Source organism: Anguilla anguilla, chromosome 5 (genome assembly GCF_013347855.1).
Source record: "Anguilla anguilla isolate fAngAng1 chromosome 5, fAngAng1.pri, whole genome shotgun sequence".
NCBI classification, from domain to species: domain Eukaryota; kingdom Metazoa; phylum Chordata; class Actinopteri; order Anguilliformes; family Anguillidae; genus Anguilla; species Anguilla anguilla.
Window position 1 is genome coordinate 43,191,382 of NC_049205.1, and position 27,772 is coordinate 43,219,153.

General features: G+C 43.2%; 1 long non-coding RNA gene across 1 annotated transcript in view; it reads right to left on the bottom strand.

The window, feature by feature from the left end:
• Window positions 1-25,985, bottom strand: part of LOC118228117 — a 96,662-nt gene extending 70,677 nt beyond the window's left edge. Inside the window, exon 1 of the long non-coding RNA XR_004765408.1 lies at window positions 25,824-25,985. This is a non-coding gene — a long non-coding RNA (uncharacterized LOC118228117). The remainder of the gene's footprint in view (window positions 1-25,823) is intronic.
• Between the last annotated feature and the right edge of the window lie 1,787 nt (window positions 25,986-27,772).

The following is a 27,772-nucleotide window of genomic DNA, read 5'->3' on the forward strand; positions in this document are numbered from 1 at the left end:
AACTGTATATATATATATATATATATATATACACATAACGAAAACATATTCTAATTAAAAACATGATTCATTTCTGCGACCAATAACACATTAGCACCTTCCTTTGTGACTCATGCAGGAATTCAAACAATGGAACACAAAGCACAAGCTGAATAGGGGATTTGTTTTTTTCGGCTCAAAATACCAATGGTGAGTGTTTAAATAACTCCTGTTTGTTTTGAGCCTGAGAAAGAGTCCGTTCTCAAGATATGACCCGATTCAGGCAAACATAGCAAGGGCACTATGGAAAAAAGGGCACTTTCAACTCTACGTGCCATTCCGACAGTTCTGCTGCATGGTCAGCCCTGGCATGTTGTGCGGTTGAGCTTCGTCTGAGTGAGTGCAGACTGAAGTGCCATCGGCTCCAAGCAGCTGCAGTCAACCTTGGCGTCCACTACAGAACAGACATATTTACAGATTTCAAATCGCCAGTTCAGCTCTGACTCAATTGTTCACAGAGGAATTGTGAGTCAGCAGGTTCAGACCGTGGGCAGAGGGGCAGCAAACCCAGAGGCCGTTCACTGGGATTGCATGCAAGAAAAGAGGCATATAATTGTGACATCAACGTGTCTTTCCGATGTCTTGTTTTTACAATTTGCTACTTCACTAAGAGGCTACATTAACTTCATAGGAGTAATTCAGGTGTAGCGTTTGTGCACCAGTAGAGTTTTTATATCTAGCATAAGACCCTCTGAAGACATACCGCTCTTTTTGCAACAGTCTCCAAAGCCGTTGACATCACATAGCAGAATCTCACAGCTGTACTGCATTCTACCCCTGTCCAAGGTTTTGACCGAAAAAAGGACTATAGCTCATATCAAGCATCACCTGACACGGTTATCAGACACATGACCACGTTTCCCACGGAACGAAAAAAAGGAAGGAGCCGGTATACGCCGCGAGATGAAAGGGTCGGTGCCAACTTCAGCGAGGACTAAATGCCAACTTAATATACAACATCAACAAACCAAGATTCCACACGAAGGAGAGCAGCAGACACGGGAGACTGATAAAAGAGCAGCCGGCTCCCAGGGCTCAAAGAGAAAGCGCTGCCCTTATTTGCTCAGCCAGGAATTCACTCTCCAGGTGAAAAAGAGAAAGAGGCAGTGTGCGGGCCTGAGAGGCTGGGAACCGGCCAGCATCGGGGACTCGGGCCGGGAAGACATTCCTGTGGTGAATGATTAAAAGGCAGCCGGCGACTGCGGTTACACGACCCTCGCAGAGCTCGGGCTCTCACCGGCTCGGCCGCCAAGGCAGGAGGAGGCAGAGCTGAGGTGTTCACCCAGCGTCTCTCGCACTTTCATTTCTGAAAATATGTCCTGCGCGAGTTTCTTTGGCACCATTGTGAATGCTCTCCGCTGACAGAAATTTTCCCACATTTTTTTTTTTTTTGCCTAAGTTTGATATGGGTCATTTCCCCTTTTTTTAGGATTGAAAATTAACGTTTTAATAGCTGGGTAAGCACCTGACTGAATGCCGGGTCGAAGTCGAAGTCTGTCAGGGTGGGAAAAAAGAGAATGTCATGTGGTACTCAGCCAAGCATTCTAGGAGAGAATTCCGATCACCACGTTTGGTCGGAATCTGTGTCGGAATGACATTCTCAGTAGAAATGTAAACCGGATTTATAAATTGCAAGCACTTGCACCTGTAACTGAATTCATGTGGATCATAAAATGAAGATAGAAAAGCATGACACATCCAGACATTAACATATATATAACAGGAAACACACACACACACTCATGCACACACACACACAAGGAGTGAGGACAAGTACAAACGTACAAGTGTTCACCTATTATTTTCCGAGCTCCTTTAGCCACTGAACAACAAATGACTAAACAAATTTGCCTCTTAGCCTCAAATCTCACCCGAGTGTATGAGAGGTCACCTCTCTGTCAGTACAAACACAGATAGGGTTCTGAAGACGTGTCTGCACGATAACAGGATCGGGGGTTAATGTCTTGCAATCAACCGCCGCCTCTTCCTTCTGTTTGTCAGGGCTGGTTATCAATTGCTCAGCCTATCTTGTGACTTGGTCTCCAGCTGGCTTAGACCTCTGATGTAGGTGGAGGACCTGGAGCATAAGCTGTAACTAGAAGATAATGACCTTATCAACACTCCCAATTCACCACATAACATGAGAGTATGGGCCTGGCAGACACAGAGGAAGGAAAAAGTCTAGAGTCTATAGATGTATTGACTTGACAGAAAATAACTGGCAGGTTTAAGGGAAAATCAAAAAAACGAAATTACAATTGATAAGCAATGAAATGTAATAACGACCACTTGCATACATTCCGCATTATACCTTATATTGGAAATCCAAAAGAACATTAATTCCCTTGAAAACTGGTTGTGAGAACTGGAATAGTCCTTATCGCTGAACGAAATATGGAAAATAGAATTTAATTTAACAGATTTTATTCTGTAAACACAAGCAAAATATGAATGAGATCCTTCTCCAAACAACAGGATCCATTCAACTCCTCGTAGGTATGTTTCATCTGGCTGCATATTTTTTTTTAATTGTTTAAAAAAAAATAAAAATAAATAAAAAATAAAAAATAAATAAATAAATAAATAAATCTGGCATCTCCAGTCCCAGCTTAATGTCCAGTGTCCTATGTATAAGCATGCTCATCATACGGATCATGGGTCTCTCCTATTTTCCTGAGTGACGCAAAGCCAGTTATGGGGCATCTGGCCACAGTCGGCACTGGCATGGGTCAGATTCTATCCGAGACCGTGGTGCATTACAATGTGTAATAATCCAGACTCAGAGTATGAATCCTTATGCCTTGGACACCATAACCTGCATATATTTTGTCGAAAGTGGAGCAGACCAATTCAGAGAAGGAAGGGCAACTCACACGCATCTACTCTTCTGTCCCACGACTGCAGTTAAAGGCCTGTTTCCTTCATACCTTCATACAGGCTGTAAGAGATTAAACAACACTGACACAGCGCTAAACCTCTGAGCCATTTCAGATGAATTCAGATGGTTCTTGACACAAAACAAACAAGAGGAACAGCTTCAGTAAAATAAAAAATGCAATTTTGTTTAATGCCAGAAGCATAAAGAGATCTATTATTCGGAATATGAATTACAGATTGCCTGCACAATCATTTTTACACTCACTGACAAATCTGATCCTTTAAGTGATAATTGAAAAATGATAACATATTTCTCAATTGATGTGGTTGAATAAAGGATGTGGTTGAATAAGGGATACATAAAACTGTTTTTTAATTAAACAAATTTACAATGTAATTCACTCTTGCTATATTAAGGCTTTTCATGCCTTAAAGCTTGACGGATTCAATAGTGATTAGCAACAATTGCAAAGGAACAATGTGATTGCTGGACAGCTAGGTAATCAAAAGGTTAACAAAAAGGCCAATTAGGAAAGCGATTATTTAAAACTCTTTAAATAAAGGAATGTTCGCCTTCTCAAAAAAAACAAAAAACAAAAAAAAAAAACCATAAACCTTTGCTGGCAACCCAAATACAGCATTATATAATTCTTCAGAGCCAGATATTTTTTTAAAAAGACTTCAGGGTATTTTGAAGAACACTCCCTTGATGTGACTGGGATGGGCAGGAGCTGTGAGGTGTGCCTGTTCAATGCAGAGCAGGCTGTGATAGATAAAATGTTGAGAGAAATATGGAGGAGGAAACAAGAGCCAATTTTTGGCTTAATCAGGTGCCACTCACACCCTTTCCCTTTTATCATTTCTTCTGCTTGACACTAATTGCTCAGGCACAGTAGTCAAGCGCTACAAACACACCCATGTCTGAAAAGGCTTACACATGTGAGCATATAAGGTTGGCAGTTATAAAGATAACAGCAAAACAAAAAACAGAAGTCGCAGACCCGAAGATTACAATACAGCATTTTTTTCACAAAGTTAAGGACAAAGCACATTCTGGTAAGGCAGAACACACACCACAGCAGAACAGCTTTTTAGCCTTATGCTGTGCACTGCAACTTAATGTACATGTCCTCAAATTCAAACCTGAATTCAACAGCCAATGTTTATTAATGAATGTTCCCCTGCCTTTAACATTAATTAAAAATCTAAACTGGCCATTCTATGAACCACAATGTTGGCATTTGAATAAGGTACCACATGCCTTGCATTGGTAGGCAGTGTTAATTGTTAATTATTGTTGGGAAAAATGAGAATAACTGAATAAGGTCAGTATAAATAAATACAAAAATAAAGGCCAGCCCAAAAAAAACCTTGATCTAAGGCTAACAAAAATGTAGTGCTATTATTAGCCTGTTACTAACTGTTACTGTAGAAGCATAAACCGTGAAAGAAAACCAGGAAGAATGCTAAAAATAAAACTCCTTGACAAAGGGAAGAATATGTCATATCGCATACACAAAATAAGTGACAGTGTCCTTGGTTTACAATAACAAAATATTTTTAAAAGCATGCCTCAGCATGGGCCACAATGTGATGATGCAGCCAGACAGGAAGGGCCTGGATCTTTCACTTTTTTTGCAGCCTGTCTGTGAGGGATGGGCTTCCTCTGTGGTGGGCTGCTTAATGTGTTTCCTGCAAATTCCAACTTTAGAACTGCTCTCTGATCGCATCACCTCTGGAATTTTACACTTCCCTCTGATTATAGTAATGTAACGAGGGGGAGGCAGCCTTCTGCACGTTCGCACGGCTATGGTCGTCTATCGTACCATAAAGCTTGTAGGTTTCAAAATCTAAATAACGACCAGAAAGCTTGTTCTCTTTGAGATCACGTGTGGGAAAGCCAATGAGATTGATCAATCTTCATTAAAATGAAAATAAAAAATGCTTAGTAGAATAAGGCACCCTATTTTGTTTTTGAATTCTGACTTTGTTTCTCAATCAAAAGGCAGCTTGAAACATCAATTTTTCTTCAGATCATTCGAACATGGAGTAATTAACAATTTCAATGAATTATCTTAATTTAAGCTGGGTTCTGACTCATAAATATTGCCGAATAAAAAATACTCAGCAGAGACTTCATATTACATGCCTTCTGATGACAGATATGCAAGCTTAACATGTACTGGATTGTCCATTTCCCCAAGGGGAAAAATGCAATGAAACGCATCAGTATCTGCAAAATGGTCTCAGCTGTCCAAAGTTGTCCATCAAAATGAGACGAACGACTGCTGTAGAAGGCATGCTGACAGAGAGCTATGGGCCCCAGAGGAGCTTGGGGCCCCAGGTAACGGAGGCCCTCAACTTGACCTGGACTGTCCCAGGAAAAACAAGTGAAATTTGTCTGACCCCGCATCTTGTGCCATGAAAGCAGAACATTGTCTTGGCCATATATAATATCATCGCCAGATGGAGCAGGGCATCCTCCCTCGTTTAGGCTGAAATGCATGAGGAAAGCCATTGAGAGGGGTCAGGGATAATCGCAGGAGATATGACCCAACGCACATAAAGTCCAAACACTCAAAAGACCAAATACAAAGAGGAAGTGCTCCCAACTGAAGGTATTGATTTGATTGGTATGTCTGCTTATCTATCTCTCACATCAGAGACAGCCTGTCAAACCTGATAAATGGCGCACGATTAAAAGAAAATATGTTTGCATTATTAAACAACCTTTTTTCCACTGGCAGGTCCTGGCCCTAAGCCATGCGTAGGAGGTATCTTAATATTTTCACAGTGCGTTCAGTGTACTCACCACACAACTGACGCTTCACCTGTTTGCAATATCACAGCTGGTTGATATCTCTATGAAAGGAAGTTATTAATTCAAATCCAGCTGTACCGGTTATTTAGACACCATGTAGAGTACACATTGCGGGCAATCTTAAGCCTTTTTGCATACAGGAGGAAGTTTACTTATGTTTTAACACACATTGCAGTTTGGAAAAGGGGGGCATTCTCAGGTGCATTTACCATTATGGTTTGCTTTGTGTGGATGTTAACTTTGCATAGGGAGCGGATGTACGGTACTTGCATAACAGAAGTGCTAACAAAGTGTCATCACCGAAAAAACCCCTTGAAAACGGTTTCTTTTTAAGTTCCTCTCTGTCCTGTGAACCTGACATAACCACTTTTCAAAGGCATGCCCATCGCTACTGTACAAAATGTGAGCATGAACTTAAATATTTCAAGAACATGGTTACATCAATCGCAGCCGCTTGTGAAGCTTAAATAATACTTCAGCAGGTGGCTTTGTGCAATTTAGTATCAGCCAACATGTAGCGAATTGCCCAAATTCAAAGAGTTGTTGTTCCAATGACCTTTGATATGCACTTATTGTACGTCACTTTGGATAAAAGTGTCTGCCAAATAAATGTAATGCAATGAAATGTAATAAGTTGTTAAACGGGCCTGACAAATCAAGATACTAACCACAGAACACATTTTACCTACTATTACTACTGTAACTTAATAGTTTGATGGCAGTAAGTCTATAAATTCAATATGTAAAACACCACATAATGAAGAAGCAAGCTAACGGTGCCCCCCCCCCCCCCCCCCCCCACCCTGTTCCAGCTGCTTTCAGTGGCTAGTCTGAGAGGACAATCAAGTGACAGTGCTTCCCGCGCGCGCGGCAGAAGTGAAACCTGCCGCTTCGGTTTTGGAAGAACGTATCACAGTTTATTACTTCTAATCCCACTGACTATAATTAATGGGGCTGTGTGTGCCCGTTAGGAGGTATCCCTTCATTATAGCCCGTGCATACATTATGGTCCCGAAAAACGATGCGTTTAATCACGGCGAGCATCCCGCCTGGCATGCATTCGCTCCCGCTGACCTATGGAAAGGGCCCGCTCGGCTCTCTGTGCAGATGCAGGCATCGATTGGGCCACATGCACCTCAGATGTCTCAAACAATACAGAACAGACAGATATTAATGAACAATGGCGATCTGTTGGTGGCTGGGCCCGCTCGCTCAATAAAGGGCTGTCAAAATGATTACGGCCCGGCTTGCAGCGGGACAATGCTCTGTGTCCACGTACGCATCTGTGACGAGGGTGGGAGCGTGGGGCGCCCCAAGTCCGGGCTTTGGTTTGGGGTGAGACCGAGAAGTGGGGCCAACGGAACTTTTTTTTTTTTTCTTCTTCTCTGGTCTCTAACCAGGCTTCTTGATAAAGGCCAGACAAAAGTCCAACAACCGAGTCTATGTCGAGACTTGAAAAAGAAAAGGAATAGAAAAAGGCTGTTGAGAAAAACAATACGTGGGGTGAGGTTTACAGCTTATGCAGGATAAAGGAGCTGAGGAATTTCATTGTTTGATACTCAATGGGTCGTCTCTTTGGGGGAGGGAATGAGCATTTGTACAACGTAGCTATATTCAAACAAGTATTTTACTATCTTTTATCGTTCATACTGTAGATGCTGACTTCTTTTTTCGCTTCTTGTGATGTAGTATGTCTCCACAATATCAAATTCTGCTTTTCTCTTTTCAAAGCACTGACAATAAAAAGCCTCAATGGGAGCGCATACAAAGTAAATATTCAGAAACGCTAAATAATTAAAGCCCCAACCCGTTCTCTCCATGCCCTAATAAAAATGAGCCTTGAGGCTACTATGCTTAATCATACATCCTTTCAGATGTTTGTTCTACTTTATGAATTTTATGGAAAGGTGTAAATATTGACTCGGGCTAGGACTACATCACAGCTTGATGTGGGCTCCAGTCATTTTCCTTGAGGGTAGAGAGTTCAATCTTCACCTGTTATAAACTGATCCTAAGAGAAGCTTCCTCAACCAGACTCCCAAAACTTTGGACTATAGGAAATTGGTGGTTGAAGCCACTCAAATTAATCCTTTCTTAAGTGAACATTGCAGCCACAATTCCAAAATGACTGATTCTGAGACAGATTTCTGACAAAACACTGATAATCCCAAAACGAATCCCAAAAAAAAAATTTATTAATCTGAAAGCAGCTATTCGTAAAAATGAAAGTAACAAATTCCTTTTAAAACGTGTGCCTTTTTTGTAAAGTTTAATTAAGGAGACACACACTTGTATAACTTCAAGACAGGTATTTTTGGCACTCAATGAAAGTGCTGTGAAGAAGAAACTGTTTCATGGCTGAATCCCAGCGAGCCTGGCACATCAAGCGCAGTAATAAAACAAATGCTCTCCAATAAAATCTCAACTGACATCCCTATTTAGCACCATGATTGCTCAGTACTACAAGGGTGCTGGTGTCCAGGCCAGGGGTCCAACACCATAGGCAGATGGACATCAGACTAATTGAATAACTACAAATAATGCAGGTTTGAAAGTCTCCACGTGTGGACATGCGAGTTGCGCGTGCCCCTTATTAACTCCGCGGAACCTTAGCATCGCGGCATCTGTTCCTGCAGGGACAGTGATTTTATGGATGCTTCCATGACAATATCTTGAGAAATTGGGTTTGATCCACTGCCCCCCACCCCCCCTCCCCCTCCAAATGCCTGCCTGTCCTCTGCGACCACGGGGGCGTTGGCCGGGGCCGACGTCCGCGGCACCTTGCCCCATCTCCCATCTGTTTCGCCCCACTGTGACATGCTCCACTTCCCACCTACTCTGCCAAAACCTCATCAGCATTTGTCCACACCGGCTTTGATTCCCATTGTTGGCCTTAACTGTACAGCAGGCAGACAATTGTTATGGCATAAAGAGGTCCTTGTAACCTTTATTTGAAGGTGGGGCTGGGATGGGGGCAGTGGGGGGTGCGTTTGTTTGTGTGCACCATGCTACTTCACCAGCTTGACTGGAGCATATGTACCCTGCTCTTGACATTTAGAAGGATGTCTTTGTTTTACTATTGTCTTGGCCTTCCACTAAAGCTGTTCTTACATAATAACCTCTTTAGTGAAGAGCCCAAAGGCTATGACTGGTGCTAACCACACTGTGAGAGCAAATGACAGCTATCTTGTGATTATTTTGCTTGTTGTTGACAGTAATGACCATCAGTGGTCAGACAACAGCAGGGTAGGTTCTCATTTTGGCTTCCATATGCCTAATAAAGTACAACAAATTGTCTTAAAAACCAGATGATTCCCAAAAGGAATCTCAGCATATATGTCTGTACAGTGGAAGGAGGAATTTCCAACAGATGCAAACCAAAATAGATCATTATTATTTGCAAAAGATATTAATTTAAATATAAAATGAATGCACCAAAAACTTAAGACAACCTGACTTCTCCAGACAGCCACTATTCAGTTAAAATGGTTAAAATGCTGCAACAGTGTGAAACATTGAGAAACTCACCACAAGACAAGATCAAACTGAAAAATGCGTTTGCATAAAAAGGGCATAAGACTCAGGAATGTACATGTAGGAGGCACGGCTAGACAGTGTAAAATCCACTGCAGGCAAATGTAGTGGTTATTATAACTTAAGCGAAGCTGAGCCTCTCAAATATGAAGACTGGGTGGGGAGGGTCGTGTTTTTGTGTGTGCTGCTACAGTGCCCCTTTAGTGTCGAGACAATTTGGCTTAACCGCACCCTACTCTACCCTTGCTGGGTCTAGTTTACTAGATTGGTCTATTTTTCTATTGCAATACCAGGCTTTAAGAAACCACATCACACTGCTAAGCTTAACAAAAGAAAATGTACAAAAACATTTTTATTCTTGCTTTGGGTACTTTTTAAGCGTCCATCCATCCATCCATTATCTATACCTGCTTATCCTGGGCAGGGTCGCGGGGGTGGCTGGAGCCTATCCCAGCGTGCATTGGGCGAGAGGCAGCATTACACCCTGGACAGGCCGCCAATCTGTCGCAGGGCACACACAACATTAACTCACACACTCATACCTATTGGCAATTTAGAGTCTCCAATTAGCCCGTCTTTGAACAGTGGGAGGAAACTGGAGTAGCCAGAGGAAATCCACGGAAACACGGGGAGAATATGCAAACTCCACACAGAAAGGCCCAAGATAAGATTCAAACCCACAAACTTCTTCGCGACAGTGCTACCCAATGATAAGTTTAGGTATAAATATTACACACCTACAGTGCTGAAGTAGATTTAAACTTACAGATTCAGAGCCAGCTACACATCACATTAACCAAACCAGTACATGATAGGTCACAGGGACAAAATTTTATGGTTGCTACTTTGCTCTATAAAGTCTCAGAGGGAAGCTAAGCTGTATTAGTAAACCTAGTCTGGGTGTTACAGTAGACAAAATATGAAATAATGCCCTTTGGTTGGCCCCGTAGTCTGTGCTATCAAAACAGCCTAATCGGTGACAAAGAACCTGCAAGGATGGCCTTAATGGACAAGCTGCCCTGTCATTCTTCTCTATATTGTTTGACTGTGTTGAAGCTTCACAAATGCATTTTTGGACTATAAAATTGCAAATGGACACTGAATTTGTGACCATTCTGACTTGGAGCAACTCCAAGAAACACCCTGAAATGCTAAAGCATACAATCTGAAAGTGAATGTTGATGTACAGGAAGAACATCGCATTTTTTTAAATTTGCCTGTGGCTCAAAGTCAGAGGGTTTGGGCCTACATATGCAGACAAGGATGTTGACCAAAGTGAGCATCACAGAATAGTAATAAATAGTTGGGGGTGGATGGGGAGATGGGTGGGTGAAGTACAGTAAAGTAATAAATAAATAAGAGGAAATGCTACTCTCACAAATCAATATTTAAAAGCATATTTATGAAAGTCATTTGGCAAATTAAATAATGTTCACACACAAACATGCACACTTTCTGTCCAAAAATCCGTCAAACTACAAAAGAGCCATTATCTTTCGTAGGTTTATAAGCTTACAGCACTTCACTCCAATGGGCCTTTTTTCTCAACAGTCAAGGAAAGGTTCACAAGAGTGAACAGCCAGCCTTCTGCTGATACCTTGAAAGGACATGGACCTGACGAGGCCAAAGCAAGGAAACACCCTGAAATGCTAAAGCATACAATCTGAAAGTGAATGTTGATGTACAGGAAGAACATCGCATTTTTTCCTCCAAAAGTCACAAATATGTTCACAAATAATGCAAAAGCAAGAATGTTTGTCTTTATATTTAAATCCATATCTAGGCTGGCCAACTCAAGGGCCGAGATAGTGGCCATCTTTCACGCAGAATCAATAGCTCCCATCTCTGATGTAGAGACCTGTTTTGCAAACTTCAGTGGTGGCTGCACCACCCTATCGTACGCGGGTCGAGGGCCAGACGAGTTCATTGAGCTTCGGAGATGTATTTCCATATGAAACGAATCCCGCTTGTTTATTGTTTTAGCTGCTCTGCTCTGGGCTGCATCGGACGCACGTGGACACAGAAAAACAGCGACGGGGGGCCATCCCTAACAATCCCTCGCGTCTCCTCCGAGACGTGCAGGGGCCGGCTGATGACGAAACGTAACAAAGGCAGTTGATGTATAACCACCCCCCCATCCCCCCCACCCCCTTCCCCTGTTCTTTTCCTTCGGCCCAAACTTCATTTTCTGTACAGCTGTGGTAGATGAGGCGGGTAAGAAGCGGCTGATGAATGCCTCATATAGGAAGGAAATTGAGGTCGTAACACAGCGGAATAATGGACTCTATTGAGGGCCCCTTTAACAGGCTGCTGCCTCAGACTGAGCACGCACCAGAACCGGGAGGTAGAGCCAGAGACCCCCACTGCTGTCTGTCATATCTACTGGAAAGCAAACTTGTCAAGAGTGCAGGTCAAGGAAGGGTACGGGGAGTGGGGGGGGGGGCAGGGGGGGGGGAATAGGAGGAGGGAGGGAGAGAGGGGTTGTTCCTCATCAGAAGCCACAGATACAGCTTCTCTTAATTTAACTTTTTTTTTTTTTTTTTGGTTGTCTCCTCATGTCTGTCCAATTGTATAGAAGGTCCTTGCTCAGGCTGGGGGCACAATGGGAGTGCAATATGGTAAACCAGTTAGATACCCTAGAGGGAGAGACCGCCCTCGCAGACAGTGAGTCGGGCTGCTTGTGGGAAAAAGAGGCTTGTTAACTGAGATTCCCAAATGAGAGCAAAAAGGTACATATTAAAAGCACAATTTGAACAATACCAGGCCCAATAAGAGTCTTGTGGTCAAATTGGGGACCAACTGATGCCCACTTACTGTACATGCACCATTTACAGATACAGTTAGGAGCGTATTGTATGAGTACAATCACTAAAAATCACCAGATGGTTGCAATTCATTAGAACATAATTAATTTCTGCACAGCACAAACATGAAAAAGTTGAGATAACAAAGAGAGAAAAAAATGGCATGTCTGAGGTTCACAGTGCCTTTCCAAATTTGAAGGGCAATAAACAGAGGCCAAGGTATGGGTTCACATAGCACGCAATAAAAGTGACTGCTTATGAATTATTTGAAAATCACTCTCAAATAATTGAATTTAACTAACAAATTGCAGCGCGGTTCCCCCAGGTTACGAACACAAATTGCGGGAGAGTGGAGAAATTTCTACCTGGTGACAGGGGATACAGTTAGTGCACGCTTCGCAACCAAGTGAACAATGTGTAGATCAATTTGACAGGTTTGTGCTTCAAGGTAAGTCTTTGATGTTGAAACAGACTTATGGCTTCCAAATAGTCGCAAGTGCAGATCATCTTGGCAAATGTGCTTAGGTGTATAAAATCAAAGCCACATTCTTTTCTGAAGTCTCAATAGATTAGTTAGTTGCTCTGTTTTAAATAATCAAATTACTGTACACGGCTACAGAATTTTTCGACTAAGGTATGACAAGGCAAACAGTGTAAATAAATGAAAAGTATTCAATTGACTATACTGTGCTATGATTTCAGGAGAATGATAGGTATTTCAGTATTGCAAGAATTTGTTTTAACAGGAAATCTGTAAAGCTGGTGCAGTTAAATTTGCCTGTGGCTCAAAGTCAGAGGGTTTGGGCCTACATATGCAGACAAGGATGTTGACCAAAGTGAGCATCACAGAATAGTAATAAATAGTTGGGGGTGGATGGGGAGATGGGTGGGTGAAGTACAGTAAAGTAATAAATAAATAAGAGGAAATGCTACTCTCACAAATCAATATTTAAAAGCATATTTATGAAAGTCATTTGGCAAATTAAATAATGTTCACACACAAACATGCACACTTTCTGTCCAAAAATCCGTCAAACTACAAAAGAGCCATTATCTTTCGTAGGTTTATAAGCTTACAGCACTTCACTCCAATGGGCCTTTTTTCTCAACAGTCAAGGAAAGGTTCACAAGAGTGAACAGCCAGCCTTCTGCTGATACCTTGAAAGGACATGGACCTGACGAGGCCAAAGCGCCTTTTTATGGTGCAAATCAGGAGCTCTGCAATAGTTGTTCCCCTACTGAACTGTATAAATGGTTATATTGTTCCACCCTGTGTAAAAAGCAATAAGTGGACAAAGCAGAGCGTAACACTCTTGTGCTTTTAACACTCTGTAAAACAAAAAGACAATTATGACAACAGTGGCTAAAAGTCATTGTGTATGTTTCCTCCCCACACATCAGGCATCACTCCCAGCCTTTTCCCACAGCTCTTCTGAAACAGCATCAGGCTGAAATCCAGCAGACCCAGTGGACTCTGGAAACGGGCGCTAACTGGCGCTAACAGCACTCCACTGGCCCGTCACTGGGACCCTGAGCGACCAAGGGCAGTTTCCAATGGCAAGGTGCAGCAAGCGGGGTTCAAAAAGGGGTTAAGTCCAACTCCACGATGCCCCTGTCCAGCCAGACGCCCACGTTGACCCCTTCTGTCTGCCATCGCACGTCTGCACCGTTACTGCCCCCCATCCTCCCCCAAAAAAAAAAAAAAAGAAAAAAACTCAGTGATGGGACTCGTCAGGGCAGTCATTGTCTGCGACCATTTGCTGAGAGACAAAAGAAACACCTGCCAGATACACTGTCCCCCCGCACTACCGAACCCCCCCCCCACTCCCCCAACACACTCCACGATAAATTTAGCCACAGCTCCTGCTTTGCCATGCCACGCGCCGGCCACAAGGCACCCGTTGTTAATTCCCCACCCCCCCTCCCCCCCCCTCGCCCCCACCCACCCCCAAATCGCACAGAGAGAGACTCATTCCCCCGGGGTTCACCGCACACCCTGGGTCATACTGGCAGGACGTCGAGGCACACGGTTTTACATCTGCTCCGCTTTGTGCACGGCAAAAGAGTCCCCCGAGCCCCTGTCTCATCGCCCTCCTCCACCCACGCGCATACGTCCATTCACCGCCCTCCCCGTCCCGTTCTGGTAACAAGCATGGAGGACAGTAACAAACTGTGCCCGTTCTCCGCGGGGTCACTCTCTGGCAGTACGCGGCTACGTAGCCACAATCTGCCAACGAGGGCTCGCAAGAGTGTTCATTATTTCGCCCGGGACAGAGGGGTCACACTTCTTTTTCATTTTGAGGGGAGCGTACAGGTGTCATTTTCTGTAGCCCGTGCCAAGTCTGACAGCATGCGGAAAGAGACAGATGGAGCAGTGTTTGACATAAGCGCATAACTGACAGCTGTGCTGTGTTTGCCTCTGAAAGCACTTCTGTTAGATACACTACTGAAATGTATTCCTTTTCACTTTTTTTTCAATCTAAATTTAATCAGAACGCGCTGACAGATTATTTCCCTTCGAGCCCGGTAAATTTGCTCTAGCGAGGCTAGTCGCCGCCCGGCTAAAATAATTCAGTTTCTCGCACAACGAGCTTTTCATACAGCACTATTATTAACAACAATGACTACTTCTGTAAACGGCAGTTAATCCGGTGGATTTCCTCCGTACACGTGTGCACATAAATCAGCCGCCGTTCGGTATCTGCAGAGAATTGTAAAAGGATCACAATTATTCTAGAGGATCAGAAACTCGTACGTTTACGACCTGCTTTTAACAGGCCGAAGCCATACCCCGCATTTCTAAAATACCGCGATCGGCCCCTTTTCGGAGTGCTCGGGCGTTCCGCCTTAATCAGATTGGAGGCGCGCTGCGCGACGAGGGCGATTCCCGCCATCGGGGAAATCTCGCTCTGCGCGCCGAGCAGCTGCCTGGGCCCCGAGCAACGAGCGAAAGAGAGGATCCGGGGGTGTCACGCTCACAGTAACTGCGCGTTTGAATTCCTGATAACACACCGAGGCCTGGCTCTTCAGACGCTCCTCTTCTGCCCCTTTTCCACCAAAGCATTTCGAGGGCCGGTTCGGAGACGGTGCCTAATCGCGAACCAGTTCTTCCGTTTTCGACAGCAAAAGAACCTCGGTTTAATTTGTAAAACGGCGAATTATTTTTACGAATTATGCAGCGTTGGGGAAAATGTGGCATTTTGACGTTGTATTGAATTCCGAAAATTCCAAATAGCGAAAAACTGGAGGGACTAAATAAGGCTGTAATAATATAACTAAATGTATATGTATGAAGTTGGTTTTTTACATTTAGACAGTTTATTATCTGTATATTTACAGGACATACATTTTAATAGGTAATGATGTTGCTGGGAAAGCGGAGACATATACAGACGTATACAGTGACGTAATGACGTGGCTCTCTAACCCGTGGAAAAGCAAACCGGTTCTTAGAAGGTTCGCAAGTTGAACCAACTGCGAACCTGCACTAGCACCAGCCCAGAACCAGAACTAGGTTCGCGTTCTTTACTCCGAGCCTGGTCTTTCAGTTCCCTTAGACTGGTGTTTAAAGCCCAAACTGGGTCCGGTGGGAAACTTCACAAACTCTAAATCGGAGCCAAACCCTCATAACGCAAGAAAAGGGCAGGCGCTGAGACTGTGCTCGAGCCGCAGGGAAGAACTCGGCTTGTTCTTGTATTCACATGCGCCGTCACGACGTCGGCATGGACTACGCTCCGGTCTAAGCCTGTAGCTATTTGGTTGCCAGGGAAATCATTGAGCAATTTAACACGATGACCAACGCTGTAAGAATCCACAAAATGCCTGCTCCCCATTGTGGAGCAACTTGTTTCGTACACATACTGTACATTTAATGCAGAGCCCTAGTCTTTGTCATTTAGTTTACAACAGAATAACTTTTTAAAAAACGCCATGTTGTTGAGCATGTACTTGTCATATAGATATATATTCAATAAAAAAGTATTTCATTCAGCAACAATCAGCTAACATGAGGGATTTTATGGTGCATTCTTGAGCAGAGAGCAAAAAGTAAAATTGCACTAAATAGCCAAGTGAAAGTATAGCAGTATAATTATAACCCTGAATCACCACAGAGCAAACAGGTACCAGGTAGCACGTTATGAAACACAGAACACTGACTGGCTGAACGGGCTGAGGGATACACTGTGAAAGCCCAGAGCACTGGTGGTCAAAGTGCTCTTTCTGTCACACGTGCCTCAAGCCCCTGGTCAGTGTGACGGTTGAGTGCAGGACAGCGGACGTGCGGTGACCCAGCTGATAACGGGCAGCCACACAGAGGCAGCTTGGCGGCTCGGGGGGTGGGGGGTGGGAGTGGGGGAGCGGGGTCACTGTGCTCCATGTATACCAAAAACAGACAAGACACCCACTCCCACCCACAAAACAGACGGCTGCCAGTTTGAGTTCGCTGTTGGGAGCAGAGCCATCTCTTCGGAGCGCGTATTTGTTTTGGAAGGCACGCTAAACACAATCATACACAGCAGCTTTGATGAGGCCTCCAACGTGCTTGGCAATTGTGAGCTAAAAAAAGGTTGATGTACTCCAAAGAAAGCTAACATAAAGCCTCCTGCTATCAAAACAGAAATCCCCCCCCCCCAAAAATAAATAAAAATAAAATAAAAATATATATATGATATGTGTGTGTATGTGCGTGTGTGCACGCATGTGTGCTGTATGTGTATTTTAGGGAGATTTGTAAGCTGATGTCTGATTAGCTTTGTCTAAGTGTTGTGTGTTGTGGAGGCATGCTGTAACACAATGAGGTATGTGTGCTAATATGCACCATTTCAGTGGTATGTGTGACCCAGAGTTTCACTCTGTCACATGAGTGAAAGTTACAAACATCAGCAAATAAATTCAGTTCCTGTGAGATAAAACATTAGTGCTCTTTTCTGGTCCTTTCTTTAAAGTTTGACTTTAGGAGCCTCTGTTTTTCTTGAAATCGTACAATTGCTGGAAATGACATTGCTAAGGTCACTGTGATAGTAATAAAGGGCAAGCCAAAAACTTAAACTGAAATAAAATTTAAATAATTAACAGGGAGAAAGGAAGCATGAGAGACAAGCCTGAGGCAGCTGCAGAGGGGAGTATTCATTTGTGAACTAGCGCCATCCAATGGCAGCAAGGATATTCCTTCCACCAACCCTTGAGCATTCCCAAAAACTATTTTGTACTCAGGGAAATAGTTATTGCAAATAATAAACGTTTAACATAAAATCAAGTGTTCACAAAATCAAACATTATAAAAGGTAGTTTGTGCATAAATTATTTGGTAATGGATGAGCCATGTTTTTTTTTTACTTCTTCAAAGGAAAGTATTATAAAGCAAGACTTCATGATCAATTAAGCTTGTTCTTCATGTATTGCATATTTCTTGTTCATGTCATGCATATTTCAGGTAGTGCATACTTCTCCATATAATAGCGTCTTAAAGTGGTTTCGGTTCTAAGGTTACACAATTAGTATACGCTATTCCAATATGAAAAAGTAATGAGTGCTATAGTAGGGGACCCATACACGCTTTTAAGAGAAAGCCTCTGCTTATGTAAACCTCCATGCTTTCTTTTCTAGCACTTGAATGCAGGACAATACTGTAACGCTACAAAACCAATGACAACCACCCTGTGAAAGGAGAAAAAAACATAGGGCAAGCACTGCATGGTTAAAACACAGCTAACAGAAAGAAGCCTAAACAATTGAGTTACCCTAATCCAAGTGGACAGGCAATCAGTATACGAAAGCCGACGCACAATGCACCGCCATTACTTATTCACAAAATGCAAGCATCTAAATGTATATGCAAAAAATACAGGCTTTAAACCCCTAAATAGGCTGGGATAGACTCAGAGGTCTATTTGCACAAGTATGTGATCTGCACCCACCCTCCTACAGCCGATCATAGCGCTGTCCTGTGTACTTGTTGAATGGGTGAGAATTAGGCAAAATAGACAGTCCAGACAGATACACTGGTTCAGAGCCTTTGATACTTTGAAAGGTCAGTGCTAAGAAGGGAAAGTAGTGCCTATATTTACTATAGCCTTGCAATGTGACAATTGGCTTTTGTTCTGCACTGAAAAGGAGAAGTGCTTCTCTTTCAGTAGTGGAGGAATCACAGAGGAAGGGAAGAAAAATGTTATTACTGGTTAAATAACCTCTTATAGCTGCCTCGGACAAAAGAGCTGTAACCTCCACCTGTATGTCGTTTTCCCTTTAATTATGGGTTTGATGCTTCTGTGAGGGAAAGTCCGAAAGACATTCAGGTAATTGCACCTCACAATTGGCATGCAGATTTGATACTTGCCATGCCTGTATTACATAACTAAATGGAAGTGGCAGTTAAATTCAAAACGACGGCCTCAAGCACTTCATTTGCGGGGCCCCCTGAATACCATATTTCACAAGGAGTGGGTGGAGGTGGTGCGATCCCTGCTCATGGTTCCTCAATGTGAAATTCAATTACATTCCGTTTTCTCTTTCATTCCAAAAGACGTTATATTGACAGGAATAACTGGACTCTTAGTCATCTTTCAATAATGGCCGCCGGTGTCAGAAGGAAGTCCACTTAATACATTTTCATGGCAAATTGAATTTCTCCTGTGGAGAACAACAGGCCCAGTGTACAGGGGACATGCTGTCTGACCCCTGCCGGTGCGAGAACATGCTGTGGATGGCTGCAGAACCGCAATGGTGGCGGCTTTTGCGTGTGAGCCTCCATTTTGCAACTGCAGTGAGGCTGTTGCTGGGCGGAAATATGACAGAAGAGAGTGGGAGAGGCAGACAAACAATGGGTCCAAAATATGCTTGCTTTAAAGAACTCTGTAAAAACAGACAGTTATCTAATCACTGATGGCAAGATGCCTGAAATATGACTCCTTCAAAAATGATATTGATAAAGATACTAATTCATTAATGGCTTTTAGTGTGTCTTTGTAGTGTTAATGTTTTACAGAAGATCAGCACATTGCCTTAACTAATGCCATACCTGAACTTCCCTGTGTCTGCATTGTGCCTTAAAAATATGCATTTTGATATCACTGTCCTTTTCTATTCCTGTAGCAAACAGAATAAGATCTTCAGATAGTGCGGTAAGGGGAAGGTTGTTAGCATGAATATAGCAGTTGCTCCTTGGCAGGGGTGGAGTAACTCCAAGAAACAAATAAAACAATAAAAATAAACACTCCACTTTGTCATTGTGCACTGATCTGGGGTGACCTCAAAGGCGGCAGAGGTGCTATTAAAAGAACAAGTGGAGGAAGGAAGAAGGCATGGTTGGGGGGTTGGTGAGGCAGTCCTAATGGCTTCCTCCGAGCCTCTCTCTGGATCTCAGTGGCTAGCCTCCCTCGGTTTACGCTCCTCCTTGTCCTGATGCTAATCCAAAACAGCAGGCCGCAGGGTCCAGTTTCGTTTCCACACCGACACCTCTCGCCCAGGGTTCTTTAATGCAAGCGCTCACAGAGCTGTCTGGGGGGTGTCTCTTCAAGTCTTTGGTGTTCAACAACTCTGTAAATCTAATGTTGATCATCAAATGCATGACCCAAAAATTGTATGTTAATAGTTCAGAGGAATCTCATTTCTCTCTGAGTTTTCAGTCCTTGAATTTGCTCCTCCTCCTCCTTCTCCAGCCATGCGACACATCCACAGTCAGAGAATCATTTGGTGTTCTTAACACAGTTCAGCTGCATGGTTTTACAGCACATGAATGCTGGGAATCCTCGAAACAGGGTACCCCACCTCCAGTTACTCTAGTCCTATCAAACTGTAAAGGCGAGTCTGTTTGCAGTTTAATTTTTAACACTGTATATGACTGTAAGGCCAGCATTTGATAATGTGACCATGAAATGTATTACTATTTCTATTAAGCATTTTCCATTGTGGTCTACTCGTTTTCACACAGTAGCTCATACATATTAAAATTCAGATCTGCTATGCCTCTTGGCACATTCTTTGAGTGCTTTTTAACATTGTAGGAATTTCATTACTGTTTTGTGTGGCTGGGTAGCTGTTCATTACTGCCCACTAACAAGTGATAAACTTTTCAGAGCTACCTAAAGATTTACACAAGCTTGTTAGTTTGCAGGTCAGAGTTTGTCTCTTTACTGAAGGCTGTACAAAAGTGCATGAAACTCTTTTGTAACTCTAGTAAATGGACTGAAACTCGCAGGTGCAGCCACGTGGAAGTGATTTGGAGAGCCAAACCCCTGAGCAAAAGCACTAACCTTTAAGCAAACTGACAACTGGAGCAGGAAGTGGTTCAGGTAAAATAAACACTTCTTCCCTACTTCAGCATGGGTCTCCTGCATAAAAGGGAACTTCTTTATATCCCCAGGAAAGGAATCCTCATTCATAAAAATATACGGCTAGAACAGAGAGGTTCCCTCTCGTGCCTTTCCCACATGATCTCGGTTATGAACAAGCAAACACTGAAACCCGATCTCTTCCCGAGTCCCAGCGCCGCTATAAAAGCTAACATCGTTTCCTACCAGTGAAAAAATAAAGACCAGTCGCAGTGAAAGGGAGAGGGGCACGGCGTACCCGCAGACACTGCCCTAATTGCATTCATGGTTCTCGTCACCGAACGACCGGGCATTTCTGCGACAGTCGCTCCCGCACACCCGCCGCTTTTGTTTCAACCACTTTTGTGCGCTGACCTCGCGCGGCCCGACTTCCATAATAAAACAGGGCCGCGCCGGCCTCGCAGGCCGCTGCTTTGACAATCTGCTGAAAGCTGCAGGTCCTGTGTGTCAGGAAAACAAAAGGCCCACATGTCGGCAGAGCAATCGAGGTCTGGAAATCAGCATTCATGGTTAACTTGGAAAAAAAAGGAAACTAGCGTGCGTGTGCGTGTCTGCGTATGCCTGTAAGTGTGCGTGTGTGTGAGGGTGACATACACTACCCTGAATTTCCCAGGAACCTGAAGTCACAGAAACACAAACACCCACACCCCCACACCCCCCTCCTTTCTGTGTTCCGGTTCCTAAGCAGGAATGCCAAACACTTCCCTGTTCTGTGTCACTGATACCTATTGCCCGATGGGGTCAGTGCTACAGTCACAGCATTAGGCCTTGGACTACCTGGGATTAGTGGTTTCTTCCTTTCTCTTTTATACTTCATTAACATTTAACAGCCTGACACTGGAATGACTTGGCCGGGGTTGCACATTGTTTCGGTTTGACTCACTGATCTGTGGGTGGAGGTGGAGTCCAGCACAGGGAAAATACACTGGAACACAGGTGCTGAGCTTTACAAATCATAGCAGCTTATAACAGCTGGGACTGTAATTGAGGGTAAACTTTAAAGAAAGAATATCGTTACAGGGGAGACATGATGCCAGACAATGTCTGTCAGATAAAGGAGAGTAAGTGCGAATTTGAAAAAGAATAGCCTCCACTAATTTTGGACCTAAATCCCCAGCATTTAGAATGTATTTGCTGTCATCTGATAATATATTAATTACATTTATAATAATGCCTTTTTGCTACAGTAAATCTGTAAATCATCATGTTTTCTGTAGCATACAAATCCCAAACAAAATCAGAGAGCCAGTGAACAATATGGATTCTCCCTTTAACCACATTCTGCTGGATTTTTCTGTCATGCCAATATACAAGCTCTGTGTGGGGCTCACGTAGCTATACATGACAGAAACAGGGCACAAGCACACACAACTATTTATTTCAGACCATGAAAATAAAGTATTCCCCCACATACAGAAAGCATGTGAGATAGAAATGGACATTTGAGACAGAGCTAGACCAATCCTATGATCACAACCACGGGCACCACGAGCACCCCAACATCACTGCAGAAGCATCGCAAGAAAGATGCGCATAAGTTAGCCTCTCATGTCCTGCCGTGTCTCCAGCAGCCTAACGCAGCCCAGAGACGGTGTGAAGGGATGACCCGAGCCACGGCGGAGCCTACAGTGCATTCCCCCACACAGCGATACATCATTCGTCCCATTAAAGGCTAAAAGCCGTGCCCACCCCAGCCCACCCAACCCCACCCCACCCCACCCCACCCCCAGCGTCTCACAGACACCTCCCAGAGCCCCCTCCGGAGAATCACCCCCCTGATACCAGCTCTTTGATTTGACACAGGGTCATTCGCGGCCGCAGAAGTGGCTCTTTGAAGCCTTGATAGGCCGAGTATTCGGGCACTCGCCGGCTGATTGGGACGAGGTGACACGGGCAGAAGACGCTGAGGTGGTGGCTCTGCTGCGCTGGCTCTTTAGCCATGTGGCTCTCTCTATATCACCACATTTCAGAGGTGTGACATTATTCAGAGGCCTAGAGGGAGACGGCATGCCTGAGGCATGCTGGCTGCATCTAAGCAAGGGTAAACTGAAAGAGACCCCTTGCGGGGGGGGGTCACTTCATGAAAATAATAATTAATAATTTCAAATATGAAAGTTATAATCATAATAATACGATGGACAAGGGACCTGTCCAGGGTGTATTCCTGGCTCTCGCCCATTGCACACTGGGATAGGCTCCAGCGCCCCCCACCACCCTGACCAGGATAAGCGGGTACAGATAATAATAATAATAATAATAATAATAAACCATAATAGCAGTGTCAGGATACAGTATGAGTGAAATACAGTATACAGGATACAGTATGAGCACTTTTTGAAAAAAACAAAAAAACAATTGAAATTAATTGGCTTTTAAGAAAACCTGAATGCTGTAACAGCCTGACCAACAGAACAACCTCATCATCACTCGCCCTTTCAACATAGATCAGTGGAGAATTTAACATTCCAAAGCTTTCCCTGACTAAGAGTAAGAGTGGAGGGAGGGGCCCAGACTACAGGTCATTTCTTGTAACTGATTGTACTGGTGGTCCCATTAGGGGCTGTAAGTTTTATTGGTGTTTTTAAAGGCCTTGGTATCCTGCTTGACCTGGAGCTTAACCCTTGGCTGGAGACAGTCATACCATCACGGTGGCTTCCTTTAAGCACGGCTGGATACAGACTCATTACAGTGAGGAATCTACCCATCGCTACCCTCCCCCTCAGGCGTCTCAGAGCATCTGTTCCGCAAATCTTGGGCTGGCATTAAACATGGGGAACTTTTTTTTACGGGCAAACGAGGTGACAAAACATGGTTTCAAGCTGAGGTTCAAGGAGTCGGAGGCAATGAGGAGCATGCGGGAGAGATCGGTCAGCTGCTCTAGAGATGATGGCCATGTCCATTGAAGCACTTAGGCGAGTCTTACATAAAAATTTTTAAACATTATAAATTCACATGTTCTTATGCAGCGATAGATGAAAGATTTGGTTTTCATAGATGAAATACAGATCACAAATTAAGATGGGACATACCAAATTAAAATTTTTTTAGTGGAGTTCCTCTGGAAAGCAATTGATTCTATTAATCAGTTGCGCACAATTTAACAACCATAGCTTTTATCGCTGCAGATATCTTAAAAATGGGCCATATATTAAGCAGTATTCAGTCAATAATGGGCAGTTTATCAATTTATGGATAAGTGTGTAGCACGATCAGATAACTAAACATTTGAAGCTCAGGGAATATCCTGAAATTAGAACCAACACATCATGACAAGTTCAAGGAAATGATACACTATAGAACAGGGATAGGTGATTCAAGTCCTGAAGTGCCAGAGTTGTTCCTGGTTTTTGCTCCATCCAAACCTATAACTGCATAAGTGGAATAATTAGAAGGCTTAATGAACGCATGTGACCATGTGCTAGAGGTATACTGCTGCTTCATCATTCAGCCTCTGGATATTCTTCTCTGACTCCAAATAATCAATCAAACGCTTGAGATAAACCCCTGCTGTAGAATCAATAATGAGCTCCCAGGAATGAGGTTGTTATCACCAAAAAAAAACTAAAAAAAACAGCTGTCCTGGGTGACATGAGCAATGCAGAGGATAAACACCCATTATGGCATGAATTTCCGGCTTTGAATGGGTTGCTGATACACATGTAGCCGTAACACTGGAATTGAGTGACATTGGTGCCCCTAATGTCATGTAATGGCAAGTTTCCATTTACATTTTCAATCGAGTCTAAAAGAACCATCGTGAAACTTTTGCCCTGCTTCCCGTAATCCAAAGACTGGGTAAGGAAGGCAACCTCTTGTCACAGGTTATTAGAAAGTCACCTCATTTTTAGTTTTCAATTTTAGGCCATGTCGATCCACAATAATTCATATCTTCAACTTTCATTGAGCAGCAATGTGTCAATGAGGCCAGTTAACCTTTTGACTCTGACCTGGTCAAAAGCTAGGGTCATGAACAGGTTTTGCCAATGAAGAAAAAGTGGTCAGGAAGAGATATATTGTCTGAGGTTTTTAGATTTCTCAATATTCTGGGAAATACAGATAGCAGCAACTTCAGCAGTTATATCACACATGGAAAAAAAAAACAAATTCAGTTCATTTTATGCATTCAATTTTGTTCTTTCCAGAAACGTACATGAATCATAACCACGCAATAAATTCCATTACTATGTATGTCTCAATAGCTACGCAAACAGAACATTTATTGAAGATGCCTTTCGCATGCATATCTAACAAGTATGTGAGACTAGGTGGCTAAAATTCCCGTAGAAAGACAAAGCCTCCTGCTTACGTGTCTATAGTGCATTAATCACCCATTCAAATTCATGCCAGAAATCACACACCAATCAAGCCGTTTTATCCAGGCCAGTTAATTTTACAAGGTTGGAAGCTGTTCCTTTATTTGGCGTGGGGGGTGGGAAAGAGTCTGCACCCCTAGAGTTTTGTAGGATGCCTGGAATACAGCTTAAGCCACACAGCAAGCAGTCTCTCCCTGGGACATCACCCTTATCTACGACCAGTTGTAAGGGCCATTAGTGTTGAAGGGCCTCATAATCGTCACCTGTCTTTCAAAGACACACAACATTCATTAAGGCCCCCCCTTTCTCTGTTCGAGGTTTCAAGCTTTTAATGTGGCATCTGCCCCCATCACATTCCTTGACCTCTTCACCTAGCCTGCTAGCTCGAGACAGTATCAGTATCCAGGTCTATGCGTAGCCAAGCACGTCTCAAATGTAAACGTGCAGGAAGTGTGACATAGCTGCCCAATGCTTTACACGTAAAAACTGGTTTTCAGAGAGAAAAGAGGAAGTATAAATAAGGAAGGAAAAAACTCCTTGTCAGGAACAGATTACATAAAGAGTTAAATCCAAGGTACATCCGTTAACACTGAGCACTTTGGAGCAACTTGGAGCACAGCTGTATTTAACCAATGCCAAATCAGTGGCTGATTATTCACATATGAAATTTGGTCATTAATACGTTACTTAAACATCACATTATGAATTATATTTGTATACGTGTATGAAATACAGAAATGAAAAGTGATGCGTATTTTTTGCACATTCCATTAGTGGAATCGAAGCATGTAAAATGCCTCCAACTTTAAACCTAAACATGGCCTTCAATGTAGTATCCTGGTTATAAGACAATTCAACAAGAGACAATGTGCCATTTGTTATCACACGGGGTTGCCATATGTGGCTCTGCTTATTGCACTGATCTGTTTGCATTCATTTCTCTTTCATGCTCCTTAATGGATAGGAATACCATCATCTGTGCTCTCACTATTCTCATAGTAACCTCTTTGTGAAAGCTATTTTGACAGCCATGATGAATGAGGCCGGTCTCCAATGGCATGAGGACGTTGGCCAGGCCTAAAGACCACCACCCCCGGTCCCTCACCTTAGTCTGTGGAGATGCAGAACTCTGTAAACAGGATGAGTGACACTCGGCTGACAGCTGCACTCCATCACGTCCACACGCCTCTGGAATTCCAAACACCAGGGAGGAGGGAGGAGACCTCGGTCGGAGACTTCAGTCAGACCCTACACGGCATCCGGCACAGTTGGCCCACTGTGGGAAAAGGTTAAGGTTTAGGCTGCCACATCCATTGCAAGGACAGCAACTTGATGGGTACTGGTATAGTCTATAACAGGGGCTTTCATACTCAAACCTGGACCCACTATGCATGCTACCATAATTGTGACCTCTGAAGAGTAATGAGCTGTTAATGATTCTTAATTAAACACTTAATGACCACTGACAGATGATTTACACTTAAGATCACAATATTTCAGAAACAGTAGCATATGCTATGAAGAATAAATATCCCCCATTCACATCTCAGGAATTTAAACCTGTTATGGTGTCTTCGTACACCTGGGCTTAAATAATTATGATTATAATGGACACATACAAGTTAATGAATAGTTGAAAATAATAGCCCGATTAACTGTAAAACAGTGGCATAACGAATAGGTTTGCTTGTTACATCACAGCTCCTACACTAGACCATGGCTGGTACACTTGACTTGTGTGATCACAAAACAACATCCTTAATGGGATATATAATTTATTTAAAAAGGTAAAGCCGGATATACTGTATGAATGTGTCAGACCCAGTGCAACATAAGTGGAATCATGTGTACATGTTTGAACAATCCTAAAACATTTCTTCCTTGAGGAACTGACTTATCAGGATGGGTTAACATTTTCTGAGGGGTCACAGGCACAAATCAAGGCCTAGTCTGTGCACACATCGATCACCTGTCATGTCACGTCTAAACAGAGCACAAAGTGCCAGTGGCTGTTGGCTAAGAGGAAGTTCCTGCACTCTGAGAGACAGAAGGTGGGAAAAACAATGACCTCCGGTGGGGGGGAGGGGGTAATTAATGGGCCTTCCCTTGCTGCCCCAGCTTGTGTTTATAAACAAATGGATATCTTGGCCTCCAGTTCTTACAACCCAGATGAAACGTGTCCATTTATTTTTTCAATCCTCTGTGCCAACACCTCTCCCCTCCTTCCCTATTTGTGATGCTGGGGTATTTTGCCCCCTGGGGGTACTTAGGCAGTAGGCCTTGACTTTGGGGGGCAATAAAACAAATGGCAACCACAAACAAGACAACCCAAGGATTCCAGGAGGGCATGGGATTGCTGGGTCGGAACAGAAGGTCGTCACATCTGCTAGATTGAAAATCTCGGGTCCAAGCTGTACATTCAGACCAGACCCATTCACTAACCAAAGGACAGGGCCTTCATGTTTTGGATACCTGTGGACTAAAACAAACCTTTTTTTTAGCGGGAAAACTACTAAATAAACACGGAAGCATAAACCTGCCAAAATGTTAATGTTAATGTAAACTGAATCTTTTGCTATTTAATTTCCTTATCGTGTGCAAGTGTCGTGCCAAAATGTAATTCAAAACGTATTATTTCAGATCACAATATGCATCATGATGTCTGACAAAATGTAAATGAAAACGCTATAAATCGTTTAACATTTCTTTTTCTTCAACGTCTTACAGTACAATACAGTCATGATGCAAATAAAAACCTTTCGCATTTACATACACATTTACAATAAAACAATTCACCTACAATTAGGGAAAAAACTATATTAAAAAAATCTGGCAATTTACCAATACTTCCTCTGGAAACCCCTGCCCACACACAACGATTTGCATTAACATTTTAAATTACATTTTGGCAGAGATGGAGCAGTACTCACAGGGTAGCTTAAATGAAACTGCTAATCCAGCATTTTCATTCTTGCTTTTGGCAACATAGTACCATGTAGGTAAAGAAAACACATTGTCAAACTGAATAAAGCACTTCAGTTTGAATATTGCCAT